General features: G+C 52.0%; 1 pseudogene; it reads right to left on the reverse strand.

Moving 5' to 3' along the window:
- LOC132085897 (zinc finger protein 850-like) overlaps positions 1–17,510 on the reverse strand; it is a 997,265-nt pseudogene that overhangs the window by 265,051 nt on the left and 714,704 nt on the right.

The raw sequence follows: 17,510 nt of genomic DNA on the forward strand, positions 1-17,510 counted from the left end.
CCCATGGGGGATGAAGCTGGAGTGGTGCATGAAGCTCCTCCTGCACTTGGGGCATTGGCTGGCCGTCCTTTACTGGTGGCTCCCTTGGTGTCTTGTAAAGTGAGAGCTGCTGGTGAAGCTCTTCCCACACTGGGGACACTCGAAGGGCCTCTCCCCAGTGTGGATGCGCCGGTGGATGATGAAGGTGGAGTTGTGCTTGAAGCCCTTTCCGCAGTCAGGGCAGCGGAAGGGCCTCTCATCCGCGTGAATCCGCTCGTGCAGGAGGAGATTGGAGCTGGTGTGAAACCTCTTCCCACAGGTTGGGCACTCGTGGCGCCTCTCGCCAGTGTGGACGTGCCGGTGGGTGACGAGGTGGGAGTTTTGCTTGTAGCACTTCCCACAGTCAGGGCAGTGGAAGGGCCTCTGCTCTGTGTGAATCTGCTGGTGGCGCAGGAGATGGGAGCTGGTCCGAAACCCCTTCCCACACTCGGGACGCTTGTAGGGCTTCTGCCCAGTGTGGATGCGCAGGTGGGTAATGAGGGCAGAGCTGCAGCTGAACCCTTTCCCACATTCCCCACACTTGTAGGGCCATTCCGTGGTGTGGATCATCTGAGGGCACATCAGGGTGCTGCTCTGCCTGAAGCTCTTCCCACGCTCCAAGCAATTCTGGGGCTTCTCCCCATCATGAAGCTGCTCATGGACCACCAGCTCTGAGCTCTGCCTAAAGCTCTGTCCACCTTCCTGGCACAGGTTGGGTTTTTACTCCTCAGAGCACCCTGGGTGGTGTTTGAAGCCCGTCCTCCTTTGGAATCTCCATGGATTTTCCTCCCCAATGTAATTCTGCACTGTGGAGTCCCTAAAAACTGCCTCTTCCAGGAGGTTCTTCCAAGGAGATTTGTCCTCTGTGATCTCCATCCTCAGCCTCTTGTCTGGGGGAGGAAGGACAAGGAGAGGATGGGATTTGCCTCTGTGCCAGAAGGAAGGGAAAGGAGATCCCCCCAGTGCATCTCCAGCAGGACAGCATTGGCACCGGGTTTGTCCTGCATCCAGGGGTCTGTGCTGGGCTGGGAGATGGAGCAGGAGAGAGGGGGAATAGGGCACTGACTTCCTTCTCACCTGCCTGGGTGTCCCAGGGCTCCTTCCTCTTCCTTGAAGCCTCCTCCTCCATCCAATCAAGATTTGGGAATGGGAAATCCTGTTCTGGGAAGAAAACAAAGGGTGCACACATTGTCTTTTGTTCTGGTTTGAAGGCAAACCTGGGGGACAGTCTAAGTCAGAATTACAATTTAAGAAGAAAATTTAGATCAGGGCAATGATACAGAAACACTGCCTTAAACTGACAGAGTCAGGATATAACCTGACACCCTGTTGGTCTGGGTGGTGGCAGCAGTCCCATTAAATGGTGGCTGCAGTCCTGTAGGAGTGATCAACGTGATTCTGTCAAAGCAGTGATCCTGTAGAAGGGTCTGGTCTTCCCCTGAAGGTCCAGTGGTGGTTATGGAGCTCTTGTCCTCTGGCAATCCAGTAGGCAAGCTGCTCCTGGTTGTAGCAAGCCTCAGCTTATATCCAGGTAGGAATGCTTGGTCCCGCCCCCTGGGCGGAGCATCCCACAATGGGATGATAGAATTTTTTCAGTCCTGCAGTGACACTCAATGGCCCATTCACAGGAGATATCTCCCCTGAAAGGCATTATCAGGGGTGAGTCATGCAAGAGATAAAGAACACTGACCCACCTGTTTATAGCAGTTGATGAAGATGGGGATTGAAAACATGCATTTGGTTACATTTTACATTGCAACCTGAAACAGTGGGGTAATCCCTGCTCAGGGGGTGAACACCACCCCCCTTACCCAAACTGGCTCAGGTGTAAAACCCCCACCCTGGGAAGGCCACACACACAGGGGACAATGTCACACTTGCCCTGCTCCAGGGGAGGTCTCTGTCCCTTGCTCTCTCCTCTTTTCTCTTTCTTTCCCTCTTTCTCTCTACCTCACATTTACTGTTTAATAAAATGCATTTTGGATTTGATCTCATTAGCACCTTAATTGGGGCAGAGGAATCTCTATAACAATTTTCTTAACCAGATTACAATATTATTTGGGCACAGTGAGTTCAGGGCGCTGTTCTCTGACTCCAAGTGCCTTTGACCACAGCATAGTTCCCTTCTCTGAGGAGGTTGTGGTTCTTTCTGGAACAACTCTTGGAAACTTGGAAGGACTTGGAAACAGTCCCTCCTTCCTCCTGGGGAACTTATGGGAGAAATGATGATGAAAATGGCTGTTGTGAGTGACCAGTGAAAAAGAAAATATTTTGTTGTCCTTCCTTGAAAAGTTTGTTAAAATCACTGGAGCAACTGGAGCAAATGTTACCAGCGAGACTGACAAGGTTCATTCACCCCACAGTGAGAAACACAAGGCTGCTAAAAGTCCCAGAAGAAGCCCGGCTCAAGTAGCTAAATTCCCAAATAACTCCAGAATTCACAGGCTTGGGGGCTTTGTAAAATGTGAGGTTCATTATTCTCTTCATTCCTATCACCTTTTTGACAGCTACACAGAGCTTCCCCTTCCTTTTAATATACTGTATTGGGCCAAATTTGCACTTTGCTTTTATTGGAACCTTCCAGCAGCTGAGCTGGAGCTGTGCAGAAACCGATGAAACTTGGAATTGCCACATCACTGATACTATTGTCAGTTTATTCATTTTTGGGATTTTTTTGTGTTTTCGTCACATGTGAATTGTGGGAAAATCAAATATTCTTCAAAAAAGGTATTTTATGCAGAGTTGAGGTTGATTTCTGCTAAGTTTATTTTGTCCAGTGCCCAGCAGATGCTCAAGGGGTCTCTGAGGCTCTTGCCCTGGGGGATGCTTGGGAGGGGTTTGGGGGGGTTGTCCCGGTCCCTGTCACTCCACACCATTCCCCAGAGGTGTCCCTGTCCCTGTCACCCCAGGGCATTTCCCAGGGGTGTCCCTGTCCCTGTCACCCCAGGCCATTCCCCAGGGGATCTCCATCATTCTTACCCCGGGAATGCCTTGGGGTTCTCCCTCCCTCTCATACCCTGTGCCAGGGGATGTCTGGGGCAGTCTCTGTCCCTCTCAGCCCAGGGGGTACTCAGGGCAGTCTCTGTCCCCTCACCCTACGGGATGCTCGGGGGGTCTCCATCCCTCTGGCCTCAGGCAATGCCTGTGCAGGGCTGGGGACCAGGGGCTCTGTGTCCCTCTCACCGCTGAGGGTGCTCGGGCCTGGGGGGGCTCTCCGACCTTCTCAAACCTGGGGAGGCCGGAGGGGTCTCTGTCCCTCTCAGCCCTGCTGTGACCCCACCCAAACATCATCGGATTTAGGAAGGGGCTGGAATTGGGGCTGGGTTTGGAGTTGGGGCTGAGATTTGGATTAGAGCTGGGTTTAGGGTTAAGACTAGACATGGAATTGTCTTGAGGGCTGGGGTTGGGATTGGGTCTGGGGCTAGACAAGTCTGGCACTGGGATGAGATTAAATACAGAACTGTGAGTGTGTCTAAATGTGGAGTGAGATTGAGACCAGGATCAGGGTCAGGTTTTGGACTGAGCTCACCCAGAGCAGGACAGAGGGATGTCACTGCAGGATGTCCCTGGCATCATCCCAGCCCTCCTCAGGCACCTCCAAACATGGGGAGCAGCTGGGTGCTCCAAGATCCAGGTGCTCCCACCCTGTTCCTCAATACCAGGCGAGCATTCCCTGAGGGCAGCCCTGACTGTGACCCTTGGGGCTCTGGGATCAGCCCTCACATCCCTGTGGGAGCAGCTGCAGACAGGATGGGGGATTTCCCCTGGGCACTGGACAAAATAAACTTGGCAGAAATCAAACCTGACTCTGCAGAAATTGCTTTGATGAATACTTGTTTTTCCCACAAGTCACATGTGATGAAAACACAAATAAATCACCAACATGAATAAACCAAAAATAGAAGCAATTTTGTGGCAATTCCAAGTTTGATCAGTTCCTGAACAGCTCCAGTTCAGCTGCTGGTAGGTTCCAATAAGAGCAAAGTAGAAATTCAGCCCAATAGAGATTATGAAAAGGAAGGGAAAGCTCTGTGTAGCTGTCACAAAGCTGACGGGGATGAAGAGAAAAATGGTTCTCACATTTGGCAAAGAACCCAAGCCTGTGAATTCTGGACTTATTTGAGAATTTAGCTACTTGAGCTGGGCTTCTTCTGGGACTTTTAGCAGCCTTGTGTTTCTCACTGTGGGGTGAATGAACCTTGTCAGTCTCGCTGGTAGCATTTGCTCCCTTTCCTCCAGTGATTTTAACAAACTTTTCAAGGAAGGACAACAAAATATTTATTTTACACTGGCCACCCACAACACCTATTTTCTTCATCAGTTCTCCCATAAGTCACTCAGAGGAAGCTGCATTCAAGTTTCAAAGAGTTCCTCCAGAGAGAACCAAAACCTCCTAAGTGGAGGGAACCATGCTGTTGTCAAAGGCACTTGAGGTCAGACAACAGTGCCTAAACTCACTGTGCCAAAATAATATCACAATCTGGTTAAGAAAATTATTAGAGAGATGCCTCTGCCCCCCATGAAGCTGCTAACAAGACCAAATCCAAAATGGATTTTATTGAACAGTAAATGTGAGGTAGAGAGAGAGATGGAAAGAAAGAGAAAAGGGGGGACAGCAAGGGAGTGACAGGGACAGAGACCTCCCCTGGGGCAGGGCAAGTGTGACATTGTCCCCTGTGTGTGTGGCCTTCCCAGGGTGGGGGTTTTACACCTGAGCCAGTTTGGGTAAGGGGGATGGTATTCGCCCCCCTGAGCAGGGATTACCCCACTGTTTCAGGTTGCAATGCAAGATGTAACCAAATGCATGTTTTCAATCCCCATCTTCATCAACTGCTATAAACAGGTGGGTCAGTGTTCTTTATCTCTTGCATGACTCACCCCTGATAACGCCTTCCAGGGGAGATATCTCCTGTGAATGGGCCATTGAGTGTCACTGCAGGACTGAAAAAATTCTATCATCCCATTGTGGGATGCTCCGCCCAGGGGGCGGGACCAAGCATTCCTACCTGGATATAAGCTGAGGCTTGCTACAACCAGGAGCAGCTTGCCTACTGGATTGCCAGAGGACAAGAGCTCCATAACCACCACTGGACCTTCAGGGGAAGACCAGACCCTTCTACAGGATCACTGCTTTGACAGAATCACATTGATCACTCCTACAGGACTGCAGCCACCATTTAATGGGACTGCTGCCACCACCCAGACCAACAGGGTGTCAGGTTATATCCTGACTCTGTCAGTTTAAGGCAGTGTTTCTGTATCATTGCCCTGATCTAAATTTTCTTCTTAAATTGTAATTCTGACTTAGACTGTCCCCCAGGTTTGCCTTCAAACCAGAATAAAAGACAATGTGTGCACCCTTTGTTTTCTTCCCAGAACAGGATTTCCCATTCCCAGATCTTGATTGGATGGAGGAGGAGGCTTCAAGGAAGAGGAAGGAGCCCTGGGACACCCAGGCAGGTGAGGAGGAAGTCAGTGCCCTATTCCCCTTCTCTCCTGCTCCATCTCCCAGCCCAGCACAGACCCCAGGACAAAAGATATTTTGCGCACCCTTTGTTTTCTTCCCAGAACAGGATTTCCCATTCCCAAACCTTGATTGGATGTAGGAGGAGGCTGAGAGTAAGGAGCCTTGGGATACCCTGGCAGGTGAGGAGGAAATCAGTGCCCCTTTCCCCCTCTCTCCTGCTCCATCTCCCAGCCCAGCATGGCCCCTAGCTGCAGTACAACTATGGTGCCAAGACCATCCTGCCGGGGATGCACTGGGGGGATGTCCTTCCCCTTCCTTCTGGATTGGAGGAAAATCCCATCTTCTCCTAGCCATTCCTTCCCCAGACAAAAAGGTGATGATGGAGACCATGGAAGAAAAATCTCCTTGGCAGAACCTATGGAAGAGGCAGTTTTTAGTGACTCCACAGTGCAGAATTACATTGGGGAGGAAAATCCCCAGAGATCCTGCAGGAAGAGGGGCTCCAAACCCAGCCCAGGGTGCTCTGAGGAGGAAAGACTAACCCTGTTCCAGGAAGGTGGACAGAGCTTCAGCCAGAGCTTGGAGCTGATGGCCCAGGACCAGCTTCATGATGGGGAGAAGCCCCAGAAGTGCTTGGAGTGTGGGAAGAGCTTCAGGCAGAGCAGCACCCTGATCCACCACCAGATGATCCACACTGGGGAAGCCCCCTAGGAGTGTGGGGAGTGTGGGAAGGGCTTCAGCTACAGATCCACCCTTGTGACCCACCTGTGCATCCACACTGGGGAGAGGCCCTACGAGTGTCCCGAGTGTGGGAAGAGGTTTCACACCAGCTCCAATCTCCTCCGCCACAAGCAGATTCACACAGAGGAGAGGCCCTTCTGCTGCCCTGACTGTGGGAAGGGCTTCAAGCGCAGCTCCCACCTCAACAGGCACCGGCGCATCCACACTGGGGAGAGGCCCTATGAGTGTCCCCAGTGTGGGAAGAGCTTCACCCGGAGCTCTCAGTTGACCAGACACCAAAGGAGGCACTGGTAAAGTAAGCTCTGCCAATGCCCCAAGTGCAGGAGGAGCTTCGTGCACTGCTCTAGCTTCAATCCCCATGGAGGACCCTTGTTAAGCAGACCCCTAGTGATCTATGTTTCCCATGATCCAGGCTGAGAAAACACTTGTACCTTTTCTTGCCCCTGCCAATGGACGTGATGTGGCCCTGAAAAACCACATGAGGGTCTGGGCACGACCGTGTCATTACATTCTCTCCCACCTCAGGACATTGCCAGGGGCAGGAAAGGGATTTCTCTCTCTCTCTCTCTTGAGGAGAAGGGTGTCCTTTCCAGGCAGTGGAAAATTGTGGCCGGGAAGAGACAGTCAGTTGTGTTGTAGTTTTATCTTTATTTTATCCCTTCTGTTACCAGTATTATTTCTGTTCCTGTTTGTTCCTTATCTTGCTGCTGTTCCCAATAAATTGGTCTTATCCCAGCCTGGAATCTTTGCCTTTTGTTCTTTCCACAACAGGTGGGAGGGCAGGGAGGGCAGCGTGGTTTTAGCAGGAGCAGGAAATTCGGGAATCCCATTCCTGAACCCCGGCCCCTGGAAACCGAGCATCCCAGCTGGTCCCAGCCCTGGTGGCCATGGCAACAGCCTTGGGAGCAGGTCCCTGGTTGGGGCTGTGGGAACCTCTTCCCTCTGGTGCCCAGGGAGAGGAGTGGACGGAATGGCTGCAGCTGAGTCGGGGCAGGCTCAGGTTGGATGTCAGGAAAAGGTTTTTGCCCAGAGGCTGCTGGGGCCCTGCCCAGGCTCCCCAGGGAAGGGTCCCAGCTCCAGGGATCTCTGAGCGGCAGCAGCGTTTGGACAGCGCTGCCAGGCCCAGGCTGGCATTGTTGAGGTGTCCTGTGCAGGGCCAGCAGTTGGACTGGAGGATCCTGATGGGTCCCTCCCAGCTCAGCCAATTCTGTGGTTCTGGGATCCCATGAGCCTGGGGATGGGGCTGCCAATGGTTGCCATGGCAACGGGCTCTGGCTGCAGGCCTGAGCTGGTGTCCATGGCAACCACCCCTGGCATGGGGTCTCCATGGAGCTGCTGAGGGACTGACCATAGCAACAGGGGGCTGGTAATGGTTGCCATGGATACTGACCATAGCAACAGGGGGCTGGGGATGGTTGCCTGCTAAGGATCAGATTTGTCACAGGCCCTCAGAGGGGTTCCATGGGGACTTTCCAAGAGTCTCCAGGCTGTTCCAGAGCTGGAATGTCACAGGCAGGGACAGGGGCTCTATGGAGACCTCCCACGGCTTTCTGGGGATGGTAAAGAGCCGTGTGGTAAGAGGCAGTCGCAGCAATTTCATGGTGACATCCCAGGGGGACTGTGGGCTGCAAAGGCACCAATCTGTCACAGGCACTCAAGGGGGCTCCACGGTGACATCCCAGGAGTCTCCAGGCTGCCAAAGAGCCAGGATGTCCCAGACACTCACAGGGGTTCCTGTCATGGGCACAGTGGGAGCTTCAGGTAAAAGCTTTATTTCTTTATTGGAAAAACTCCTGCTAAATCATGAGGTGGAGAAATGACACCCAACAGCCACCATGGTTCCTCAAACCCCTGTAGGGCCCCTAGACTTCTAAAATTCCTTCAAAGAGAGGAGACTGGGAGTGGCTGGATCCAATCCCAGCCCGAGAATTTGTCAAAGGTGTAAAACATTGAACAGGTGGAATTCAACTTCAACACAATTTGTCCCACAGGATTAATGATAGAATACCAGATTAATTTATATAAATATGTCTCTGGCTTATTCTGATCATGATCAGATGGAAAGATCACCAGCACAGTTATTTACTCCACAGTTCAGGAGCTATAACAATTATTAGAATATAGTGCTCTAGGCAGCAATTTTGAAGTCAACAGGGCCTTGCTGGAGTTGTTGGAGCCCATTGCAGGCAGAGCCTCCTGCTCCAGCAGGAACTGCCTTTCCTGTGCCATGAGCAGGGCAGGTCCCGCTGCAGGAAAAGCCCCAGGCCAGCCCCAGCACAGGGAAGGGCTCGGGCACAAGGGCAGAGTGCCATGCTGGAGCTGTGCCAGGGAGAGCCTGAGGCACCAAAGGCACCTTGGCAGCAGCAGCTGCTTGCAGCCCATGGCCAGAAGCCTCCCTTGGCAGCCCGGCCTGGTGGCCACCACTGCAGAGCTGCGGCCTCAGGGCTCATTCCTGTCTGGGCTCTGAAAAGCCACTTCTGCCCCAGGAGCCTGACTGGGAAGCCATTGGCCCCAGCACCTTGGGGACAAGATATTAATGACAAAACTCTTCATGGCAGCAGAGCCAAGGCAGGGGCAGAGGAAAGGGCACAGCCAGGCCCAGGGGACAGGGCTGCCATGGTGATGGCTGTAAGGTCACTGCCCCTGCAGCAGCCTGGCTGCCCTCAGCAGACATTCTGGCCAGAAGCCTTGTGAGGGCACCCAGCACATCAGAGAACCCACACTACAGGAATTCTGTCCCTGAGGATGAGAGGGTTTCACTGGGTCAGGCTGCACAAACATCCTGATCTTAGACAGTTCCTGTGATGGAGCATCCCTTTCTCTGGAAATACACTTGCCGCTTTGTGCCTTTCTCATAACTATAAAAGATTTCCTCCTTCTACCAAATGTAAATCCACCCTCATTCATTTTAAAGATATTGACCCTTGTTCTGTCACTGCAAGATTTAGGAGAAAAATCCTTTAATCACTATTTTTCCATTTTCACAGGTCTTGGAGAGGACCCAAAAATCTCCCAAGATGGGGTTTGGAGGCCTCATCAGATAAGCACCAGGGAGAGGCTGATAGCTTTGGGGTCAGTGGGGTAGAGACTGAGGACTAAACGGGAATAGCCTGGGAGGGATGGAAGGGTGGTTTCAGAGAGGCTGGAGCTTTTTCTTCATAGTGGGAATGAGCCTGAATAAGACATAATAGCACCAAGGACAGCTAGGCAGGCCCAGCCTGGCACCAGGAGAAAGGAATTTCCCTGCCAGGGCAGGGCTGTGGTGCAGCACGTCCCCAGCAGGAGCCTGGAGCAGCCCAAGGCTTTGTGTGGGCAGGCAGAGGCAGGCAGGAGGCAGAGCTGTCAGCAAAGGAAGGGGCCAGCCAGGTGGGGCAGCCGGGGGATGCCGACAGCCTGCAGGGACAGAGGTGCAGGTTTGCTCAGCATCAGAGACACCTTTCCCTTGCTTGTCCCCAGCTGCCATCACTGCAACGAGTGTTCTGCTCTTCCTGGAACCTGGGGACACTTTCTCAGTCCTGTCCCTCAGATGAATCTATTTATATTTTGAGAAATTTCAGTGTTTCAATTACTTTTTGAATTCTTCAGAAATTTTTGAGCACACTCGGAGGGACTGAGTCTGATGCAAACAGCACTAAAGCCCCAGAGGGTCATTAAAGTCCCTGTGCTGTGTCTGTGCTGCTGAGCTGGGCCGGGCTCCTGGCCCAGAGGCAGCTCCTGGCAAGGGCAGCGCTGCAGAGAGACAGCTCTGGCCAGAAGCAGCTCCTGTGCACAGCCCAGCAGGGCTGGGGCACTGCCAGGGCCCCTCAGGGACACCAGCAGGGCACAGACAGAGCTCACAGGGGCTCAGCACTGGCAGGGGCTGTGGGATGGCCCCGAGGGGGCTGTGTCACAGCAGCACCTCTGTGGCTGTGTCACAGAGGCACAGAGCAGCTGGGATGTCAGCAAGGGGCTGTGTGGCAGCATTGAGTGGGCTGTGTGAGGTCACAGATTGGGCTGTGACATCACAGAGTTTGTTGTGTGAGGTCACTGAGCAGCTACAGCATCACAGAGGGGATTCTGTGACATCCAGAGCAGGTTGTGACATCATGGCATGGCTGTATGATATCATAGAGCTGGCTGTGAGGTCAGAGTGTGTGCTGTGACATTACAGAATGGCAGTATGACATCGAAGAGAGGGTTTTGTGACATCACTGAGACTGTTGTAACATCACACAACTGCCTGTGACAATAAAGAGTAGGGTGTGAGGCCACAGAGCAGATCCTGCCATCATAGAGGATGTCTCTGTGACATCAGAGAGTGGGTTGTGACATCACTGGGTGGCTGTGTAACATCACAGAGAAACCTGTAAGGTCAAAGCGTGTGCTGTGACATTAGAGTGCCAGTAGGACACTACAGACAGGATTTTGTGACAACACAGAGCTGGCTGTGACACCACAGAACAGACAATGACATCACTTGGTGACTTTTTGACATCACAGAATCGTCTGTGACATCACAGAGTCTTCTGTGAAATCACAGCACAGCTGTATGACATCACTGAGTGATACTGCAGAGCTTGCTCTGGGACATCACAAGGGTGTGCTGTGATATCTCAGAGTGGACTGAGACATCACAGGAGGCTGTGTGACATCACAGGGGCTCTGCGACATCATAGGAGGCTGTGTGACATCACAGGTGCTGTGTGAGGTCCCTGGGGAGGTCACTCTGCCCCGGCCCCCCTCACAGCTCCCCCCAGAGCAGTCCAACCCTGCTTGTGCACAGTGGGGTCCCCTGTCCCCCCGGGTCCCCCCGCCCCCGGCCCCACAGCCTCCCCTAGAGGATGTTCCATGAGATTGACCCCAGAGCCTGACACGGGGACGGGGGGCCGGAGCCCTGGGGGTGGCACAGGGGGACAGGGACCCCCCGGCAGCGTCCCCGTGTCCCCCAGGGCCAGAGCAAGGGCCAAGGCTCCTTCACCCTGCTACCAATGAGGCCTTGAGAGCACTGAAAAAATCCCCAGCAAGGGATCAGCAAATATCAGATTTAGTATTAAGAGACAGCACCACAACGTTCCTTGGCAAGAGCCGCTCTGCTCCTGACTGGATACTTGAGGCACACCAAGGCAACAAAGCAATGACAAAACCAAACCAAATCTAGGCAATCAAACCAGAAATTTACTGAGAACTGTCCCTGTGTGTGTGTGTATGACACAAGGATAGTGAGGGCAAGGATAAAAGGAATATGGCCTAAAGCTCAAAGGATCTCAAATTTAACAGTACCTAACTTATACCTTAACCCTAACAGATGCCTTCAACTTCACAATTTAGCAAAAGAGTGGCACTTAACAATATTTGACCTAACTTATAACACATGACTTAGCAATTTAATAGAGTAACACTTAACAATATTTAACTTAGCTAATAGCTTAAATATACAACTTAGCAAAAGAAATACTCTAGCAGCATTTAACTTAGCTTAGACATCGTGACTTAACATTACTTATATCTGGATATCTGACTGACTCAGCTCAGTCCAAGACACTCCAACCCCTCAGAGAGCAGCATTTCTGCCACATTTCCCCAGCACAGGCACTTCTGTGTGCACACAGACACAAAGAGTCAGTGCAAGGCACCCTTGAGCAGTTCCCCTGAGGGCAGGCAATTCTCACTGTGGATCCTTTGGCATCTCCCCAGTGAGTGAAGGGTTGAGCCTGGAGGAGGGGGGGGATCGGCCCAGGCTCCATCATTGTTCAGGATCCCCGAGTGCAGCAAACAGGAGAGTTCCCAGCTGGGAGAGGCCCCACTCAGAGGGAGTCGCTGGCCCAGGAGAGCTCCAAGGGCTCCTTTTGGAGCGCTGTTTGCAGGGCCCCAAGAGAGGGGCTTCAGTCCCAGCAATGGCTCATCCCGGCTGCACTTGGCATCAACAGCTTTCTTTGGCAGTGTGAGAACAGGGATGTTGTGCCACTGAGGGAACACAAACAGTTCCCAGGGCTGCTCCTACAGAAACCAGGAGCTGGTTGGGCAGCAGCAGTGCCTTGGGCAGACAGTGTTTGTGATGAGCTGCAGAGGAGCTGAGCCCAGGGGCTGTTGGCCAAGGCCGAGGCCCAAAGAGCATTTCTCAGCTGGCAGGGTGGCCTGAGAAGGGCAGGGGGGAATGCAGCAGCACAGGGCCATGGAACCAAGGGACCATTGTGACACTGTGGGGCCCTGTGAGACCAAGGGATCATTGTGACACTGTGGGGCCCTGTGACACCAAGGGACTATTGTGACTCTGTGGGGTCTCTTGGAATCATGGAGACCACTGTGACATTGCTGGGCCGCATTGAGCCAAGGGGACAGTACTGAGGCTGTGGGGCTCCATGGAATGTAGGGATCATTGTGACACTGAGAGGCCCCATCGAACCAAGGGTCCATTTTGACACCGTGAGGCCTCATGGAATGATGGAAACCATTGTGACGCTTTGGGGTGTCATGGAACCAAAGGACCTTTGTGACACTGTGAGACCCCATGGAGCCAAAGGTCCATTGTGACATTGCAAGGCCTCATGGAACCATGGAGAGACCAATAAGGCACTTCACAACCTCATGGTTCCAAGGATTCATTGTGATACTGCAGGGCTGCATGGAACCAAAGATCCAGGGTGACAAAGAGGGGACTCCTGTCATCAACGGTCCATTGTGACACTGTGGAGCCAAAGGAGACCATTGTGACACTGCAAACCCCCAGGGTCTAAAAGTCCATTGTGACATTGCAGGGCATATGGAATATAGGAGTCATGTGACACTCTGGGGACTGGGGAACCATGGAGACCATTGTGACATGCAAGGCTCATGGAACCTTTGGGACCATTGTGACACTGCAGGGCCTTCTGGAACCTGGGGGCCACTGTGACACTGTGGGACCCCGTAGAAACAAGTCACCCTTATGGCATTGTGGGACATCATGGATCCAAGGCACCACTGTGACACTGTGAGGCCCCACAATACCAAGGGAACACGGAGCAGGTCTGCCTGGTTTGGCCTCCCAGGGTCCACCTGACTGATCCAGCTGACCTTGGCATGTTGAGGGGCTCTTCTGCTATTGAAACACTGAGGCTCCGTACTTTCCCTTCTATGGAAAAGAACTCTCCTTCTCCTCCAGGCACCCATGGCCAGAATTGGGATTTCACCTCCAAACTTCCTTATATCCAGGGATTGTTCCAAAAGGAATATTGCCAGGACATGTCTGGCTGGCAATGGTTTCACAAGGATCACCTCTTTTCTATCCACAAAACTTTGGTGAAAGCTCCATGCTTTCCTTTCAATGGGAAAGAACTGTCCTGCTTCTCCAGGTGCCCGTGGCTGAGATTGGGCTTCCACCTCCAAAATTCCCTATGTACAAGTACTGCTCCCAGACAAAATCTGCCATTACTGGTAAGTCTGACTGGCCTTGGCCTAGTGAGGCTCTCACCAGCCTTACAAACACTGGGACTCTGTGCTTTCCTTCCTATGGAAAAGAACTGTTCTTCTAGTCCAGGTGCACATGGCCAGAATTGGGATTTCACCTCCAATAATTCCCTACTGTGAGAGACTGGAGGAGATTGTTGGCTCAAAATAGTTCATGTGTAGGGGAGGAAGGGGCAGGTCCAGCCTTGCCCTGCCCTGGAACCCCAGCCCTGCCCTGCGCTGTGACCCCAATCCCCCCAGAGCCTCTATCCCAGCCCAGCAGTGTCTGCCAGTCCCTGGCACAGCACAGGCAATGCTCCACAGCCACCTCTGCAGCCCCAGCCCAGCTCCTGAGGGACCAAATGAGCCACAGTCCCACCTGGGGGAAGGGCCCAGCAACACCAAGGGGTATTGAAGGCTGACCACAAAGCAAGCACACATCTTGACCCTATCTCTTCTTGGAATTTCCATCTGAACAATGCTGGAATCCAGGAGTTGGTAGCTGTGTGTGTGCTGCTCTGTATCTTTTTTCATTTCTTTCTTTCTTTCTTTCTGTGTCTTCTTCTCCTTCTTCAAATTACCTCTTCCTGCAAATTTTGATTAACTTAAAATTGGACAGGCTTAGAGATTGTGAAGTTTAATGGGCTAAGGTAATGCTTTGGGAGGTGTTTTTTGTTCATTGAATGTCAATTGAACTTTTGCCAAAGTTTCTCTCAATTTCTAAAGTTGCCAGTAAAGGCTGTTTTATTGTATTAAGCTCCTGAGAACCTCCTGTTGGTATTTCTCCAGTGCATCCAACTCAGAGTACACAAACAGCTATAAATCCTTCTAAAAGTCTCCTTGAGAGAGTTTTTTGGGGCTTGGCAGTCAGGGCTTGTCTGTCCTGCTTGGCACAGCCCAGGCAGGGCTTTCCCAGCCCCATTCCACACTCCATTTCCCAGCTGGAGCCGCTGGTGCCTCTGAGTTGTGCTGCCCCAGCCCCAGGGACACTCTCCTTGTCTGCCCATTCCCCCACGGTCTCTGGGCAGGGATGGCCTCAGTGGGGGCTGCTGACATCCTCAGCACCTTGGAGGCTGCTGCTGAATTTTCCTGCTCCAGAGGCTTGTTCAGCCTTCAGCTCTTCAGTGCAGGAATTCAGTGTCCCAGGGCTCATTAACATTGAGAACAACTTGAGAAGCCAAGCCTCTGGGGATAATTTGATTTAATTGTTCAAATCTTTTGTGGTTAGGTAGATCTCAGTAGTGTATTCAAAGTGAATACATGATATTTAAAAAGACAGCGAGAAGAGATTTTTTTAGATCCTGTTTAGTTTTACTTTCCCGTTAATTTATTGATATGTGCAATCTCCAATTGACATTGAATCCCAGTGCCTCCTCATGCAGTTTGAATAGATATGAAAATCAAGACCCTTCATGGCTGACAATCAATCAGACTCCGTCCCTACCCCCACCCCACCATTTCCTCCATCCAAACCCTGGTACTCAGAGCAGCCTTGTGCAAATCTGACCTCCCTCCAGCCCAGGCTGCACCTGCAGCTTTCAGCTCCTTGGCTCCAACTCCCACCTGCTTTCCTTGGAGAAAGAGCTGCCCGAGACACAGAGAGACGTTCATTTCTTGTCAGCCAACAAAGCCAAGGGAAGGCACAGCTCCATCAAATGCAAAAGCCATTCCTCTCCATGGCTCTGCCCTGCCCCTGATCCCCACAGCCTATCCTCTTTCCTTCATCCCTTCATTGCCAGGAACTTTCTGGGACAGGGGAGCTCTGCTCTGAGTATGGAGAGAGGTGCTATGAATTGTGGTGGGAACCACAACTCATCAGGTTTGTCTCCTTTGGGGGTCAGGAACTGGTGAGACTCAGAGGCACAGAAAGTTTCTCTTCATGGCCAACAGACCACAGTTGAACAGGACACAATTTAATAACAGTCACGCCCTTCCCTGAGCTATGTGCAACGTCCCAGCAGTGTCTGGTGAGTCCACAATTCACAAGTGATTTCCATACTAAAATTTATTTCACACAAACGTGGTTCTGTGATAGATATAAACACAATTAAGTTCTTGTATCAGGATTCTCATTCTGGAGTGAGGACAGAACAGCTTGAACAATTCCTGATTTGCAAAGCCGTCAGTGGTGGATGAAGAAGGGAGGTCAGGCTGCTCTTGGTGGTGAGGAAATGCTGAAACCAACCTGACTCATTTCATCTCCTCCTGTCCTGGCTGATCTCTCCTCTTTCCCCTTCCATCCATTGGTTTTTGTCTCCCCTCAGCTCCCTGTGAAGAGCCCGGTTCTGTGTTCTCCATCCCCTCCTCGCTGGCACTGCCAGGCTGGGATGAGGAGCCCCTCAGCCTTCCCTGCTCCAGGCTGGACCAGCCCAGCTCCCTCAGCCTCTGCTCACAGCTCTGGACAAAATTGGTACTTCTCCAAAATTCCCTACATGCAAGGGTTTCTCCCAGACAAAAGCTGCAAGGACAGACAGGCATGGCTCAATTTGGCCTCTGGCGGTCGCCTCTAATCTGCCCTGGAAACACTGGGGCTCTTTCCTTTCCTTCCTGAGGGAAAGAACTGACCTTCTCATCCAGGTGCTCCTGGGCTGAAATTGGCATTCTTCCCCCAAAATCCCGTATATCTGAGATACAAAATATTTATATCTGAGATACAAGATATTTATTCTGTTGCTCCCAGATGAAAGCTGCCAGGACAGACAGATCTGGCTGGCCTTGGCCTCTAGTGGCTGCTGTTTATCAGCTCCTGGAAGACTGGGACTCCATGCTTTCCTTCCTGTGGAACCATGATGACACTTCAGGGCCTCATGGATCCAAGGGACCATTGTGACACTGTGGGGCCTCGTGGAACCAAGGCAATCACTGTGGCTCTGTTGGGCTGCATGGTCCCAAGAGGCCAGTGTGAAGCAGCGGGGCTTTGTGGAACCAAGAGGCCATTGCTGCATTTCAGGGCCTCGTGGAGCCAAAGGGCCGTTGTCATCCTGCAAGGCACCGTGGATCCATGGAGAGTATTGTGGCATTGCAAGGCCCCATGGAATCATGGAGACCATTGTGACACTGTGGGGTACCACAGTACCAAAGGGCCTCTGTGACCCTGCAGGGCCTCTTGGAAGCACGGGGACATTGTGACACTGCAGAAGCAAGGAGAACACTGTGATACAGCAGAGCACAATGAAACCAAGGGAACGTAGAACAGGTCTGGCTAGCTTGGCCACCCAGGGCCCACTTGACAGGCCCAGCTGATCTTGGAATGTTGAGGGCTGCCTCTCATCAGCCCCTGGAGAACTTGAGCCCAATGCTTTCCTTCCTATGGGAAAGAACCATTTGTTCTTCCAGGTGCCCACAGACAAAACTGATACTCCCCTCGAAAATTCCCTGTATGCCAGGGTTCTCCCAGAAAAAAGCTGCCAGGACAGAGAGCTCTGGCTGGTCTTGGCCTCTGGTGGTCACCTCTCATCTCAAGGAAGCCCTGAGGAAAGTATTTGAACAGATTTGACTGCTGGAACATCAATGAGTCTCATGCTCTTAAAAACTCAAATGCTCTTCTGATTATGAGTCTTTTCTTTCTTATTGTGTATTATGTGTGAAGTATTATTTTCAGCTAAAAATATTATTCTTATCACTTTACCCGAGTTATCTGAAACAAAACAGCTCATCTATATATGACTCCAGGTCACCTGTATAAGCAAACACAAGAAACGATCCAGCAGGAATTATTTGTCCCTGCTCCCATCTATCACATCTCTGGAGATGGAGATGCAGCCCCAGCACTTGGCAGGGCTCAAGGGCTCACAAGCTCAGCTCCCACACAGAGAACTTGTGGGCTCTGGGCTGCTCTCTTCTTGGACCCTGCACACTCAGCCAGGCTGAGATGGACACT

This window comes from Ammospiza nelsoni, chromosome 33 (assembly GCF_027579445.1).
Source record: "Ammospiza nelsoni isolate bAmmNel1 chromosome 33, bAmmNel1.pri, whole genome shotgun sequence".
Taxonomy (NCBI): domain Eukaryota; kingdom Metazoa; phylum Chordata; class Aves; order Passeriformes; family Passerellidae; genus Ammospiza; species Ammospiza nelsoni.